General features: G+C 40.7%; 1 protein-coding gene across 2 annotated transcripts in view; it reads left to right on the forward strand.

Annotated features, from left to right (window-relative positions):
* LHFPL4 (LHFPL tetraspan subfamily member 4) overlaps positions 1 to 3,021 on the forward strand; it is a 168,213-nt gene extending 165,192 nt beyond the window's left edge. For both annotated transcript variants that reach the window (XM_073591999.1, XM_073592000.1), the window contains one exon: positions 1 to 3,021. This exon is cut by the window's left edge and continues 1,707 nt beyond it. The gene's annotated coding sequence lies outside the window, so the exon portion shown is untranslated.
* Positions 3,022 to 3,651: the final 630 nt, after the last annotated feature.

Here is a 3,651-nt window from a genome sequence, read left to right on the forward strand (position 1 = left end):
GTTAATACATCTTTAAACATTTATATTTTTATATAATATGCAGTACTGTGCAAAAGTTTTAGGCAGGTGTGAAAAAAAAATGCTGTAAATGAAGAATGCTTTGAGAAATAGAAGTGTTAATAGTTTATTTTTATCAATTAACAAAATGGAAAGTAAATGAACAGAAGAGAGATGCAAATCAAATCAATATTTGGTCTGACCACCCTTTGCCGTCAAAACAGCATCAATTCTTCTAGGTACACATGCACACAGTTTTTGAAGGAACTCGGCAGATAGGTTGGTCCAAACATCTTGGAGAACTTATCATAGATCTTTTGTGGATGTAGGCTGCCTCAGATCCTTCTGTCTCTTCATATAATCCCAGACAGACTCCATGATGATGTTGAAATCAGGGCTCTGTGGGGGACAAACTATCACTTTCAGGACTCCTTGATCTTCTTTACTCTGAAGATAGTTCTTAATGACATTGGCTGTATGTTTAGGGTTGTTGTCCTGCTGCAGAATACATTTGGGTACCAATCACACACTGATGGTATGGCATGATGGAAATGTATTTGCCTGTATTTCTCAGCATTGAGGACACCATTGTTTGGGCAAAGTTGAGGACAGTAGGCGCAGTGGTCAACCACAGAAACCTAATGCAGCAGATGAAAGACACATAGTACTTACTTCCCTTTTACATTGGAAGATGTCCAGCAGTGTCATCAGCGGAAACCAGTGGGACACAGGTACACCCATCTACTGTCTGGAGAAGTCTGGCCAGAAGTCTTCATGAAAGAATTGTGGCCAAAAAGCCATACCTCCAAGGAAACAAGGCTAAATGACTCAACTATGCACAAAAACATAGGAACTGGGGTGCAGAAAAAATGGCCACAGGCGCTCGGGACTGATGAGTGAAAATGGGAAATATTTGGCTGTAGCAGGAGGCAGTTTGTTGGGGAAGGAATTGAGATCAGTACAATAATAAGTGTCTGCAGGCAACAGTGAAGCATGGTGGAGGTTCCTTGCAAGTTGGGGGCTGCATTTCTGCAAGTGGGGTTGGGGATTTGGTGAGGGTCAATGGTGTCCTCAATGCTGAGAAATACAGGCAGATACTTATCCATCATGCTGTACAATCAGAGAGGCATGTGATTGGCCCCAAATATGTCCTTCAACAGGACAACAACCCCAAACATACAGCCAATGTCATTAAGAACTATCTTCAGTGTAAAGAGAGCCCTGGTCTCAACATCATGGAGTCTCTCTGGGATTATATGAAGAGACAGAAGGATCTGAGGCAACCTACCTCCACCGTAGATCTGTGCTTAGTTCTCAGAGATGTTTGGAACAACTTACCTGCCGAGTTCCTTTAAAAAATGTGTGCAAGTGTACCTAGAAGAAGTGAAGAATTGATGCTGTTTTGAAGACAAAGGGTGGTCACACCAAATATTGTTTTGATCTGGATTTCTCTTCTGTTCATTTACTTTCCATTTTGTTAATTGATAAAAAAAAATATTATTGCTTCTATTTTTGATAGCAGATCTATGCTTAGTTCTCCAAGATGTTTGGAACAACCTACCTGATGAGTTCCTTCAAAAGCTGTGTGCAAGTGTACCTAGAATAACTGATGCTGTTTTGAAGGCAAAGGGTGGTCACACCAAATATTGATTTGATTGATTTGGATTTCTCTTTTGTTCATTTACATTTATTTCATTAATTGCATGCAATGCCTAAAACATTTGCATAGTACTGTACGAATGGTATATATATATATACAGTGGGGACGGAAAGTATTCAGACCCCCTTAAATTTTTCACTCTTTGTTATATTGCAGCCATTTGCTAAAATCATTTAAGTACATTTTTTTCCCTCATTAATGTACACACAGCACCCCGTTGTGACAGAAAAACACAGAATTGTTGACATTTTTGCAGATTTATTAAAAAAGAAAAACTGAAATATCACATGGTCCTAAGTATTCAGACCCCTTGCTCAGTATTTAGTAGAAGCACCCTGTTGATCTAATACAGCCATGAGTCTTTTTGGGAAAGATGCAACAAGTTTTTCACACCTGGATTTGGGGATCCTCTGCCATTCCTCCTTGCAGATCCTCTCCAGTTCTGTCAGGTTGGATGGTAAACGTTGGTGGACAGCCATTTTTAGGTCTCCCCAGAGGTGCTCAATTAGGTTTAAGTCAGGGCTCTGGCTGGGCCATTCAAGAACAGTCACAGAGTTGTTGTGAAGCCACTCCTTCATTATTTTAGCTGTGTGCTTAGGGTCATTGTCTTGTTGGAAGGTAAACCTTCCGCCCAGTCTGAGGTCCTGAGCACTCTGGAGAAGGTTTTCATCCAGGATATTCCTGTACTTGGCAGCATTCATCTTTCCCTCGATTGCAACCAGTTGTCCTGCTGAAAAACACCCCCACAGCATAAAGCTGCCACCACCATGCTTCACTGTTGGGACTGTATTTGTACAGGTGATGAGCAGTGCCTGGTTTTCTCCACACATACCGCTTAGAATTAAGGCCAAAAAGTTCTATCTAGGTCTCATCAGACCAAAGAATCTTATTTCTCACCATCTTGGAGTCCTTCAGGTGTTTTTTAGCAAACTCCATGCGGGCTTTCATGTGTTTTGCACTGAGGAGAGGCTTCCATCAGGCCACTCTGCCATAAAGCCCCGACTGGTGGAGGGCTGCAGTGATGGTTGACTTTCTACAACTTTCTCCCATCTCCCGACTGCATCTCTGGAGCTCAGCCACAGTGATCTTTGGGTTCTTCTTTACCTCTCTCACCAAGGCTTTTCTCCCCCGATAGCTCAGTTTGGCCGGACGGCCAGCTCTAGGAAGGGTTCTGGTCATCCCAAACGTCCTCCATTTAAGGATTATGGAGGCCACTGTGCTCTTAGGAACCTTAAGTGCAACAGACTTTCTTTTTGTAACCTTGGCCAGATCTGTGCCATGCCACAATTCTGTCTCTGAGCTCTTCAGGCAGTTCCTTTGACCTCATGATTCTCATTTGCTCTGACATGCACTGTGAGCTGTAAGGTCTTATATAGACAGCTGTATGGCTTTCCTAATCAAGTCCAATCAGTATAATCAAACACAGCTGGACTTAAATGAAGGTGTAGAACCATCTCAAGGATGATCAGAAGAAATGGACAGAACCTGAGTTAAATATGCACAGCAAAGGGTCACAGCAAAGGGTCTGAATACTTTGGACCATGTGATATTTCAGTTTTTCTTTTTTAATAAATCTTCAAAAATCCACAATTCTGTGTTTTTCTGTCAATATGGGGTGCTGTGTGTACATTAATGAGGAAAAAAATGAACTTAAATGATTTTAGCAAATGGCTGCAATATAACAAAGAGTGAAAAATGTAAGGGGGTCTGAATACTTTCCGTCCCCACTGTATATTATATATATATATATATATATATATATATATATATATATATATATATATATATATATAAAGATTCCAAACATGGAAGAAACCAGATAGAAGTCAGAGTCAGCTCACATTGGTCCATTGGAACAGTGCTGAGTATAAATCTACTTTAAGATCCTGAAACTTTAACTTTTGCCTGGAGTTCTACTTTAACAGACCATAATAAAATGCTCTAATTAATGAAGAAGAAATGGTTTCCCATGCCCTCACATTCCCATTCAGAAA

Source organism: Aquarana catesbeiana, linkage group LG07, assembly GCF_042186555.1.
Source record: "Aquarana catesbeiana isolate 2022-GZ linkage group LG07, ASM4218655v1, whole genome shotgun sequence".
Classification (NCBI taxonomy): domain Eukaryota; kingdom Metazoa; phylum Chordata; class Amphibia; order Anura; family Ranidae; genus Aquarana; species Aquarana catesbeiana.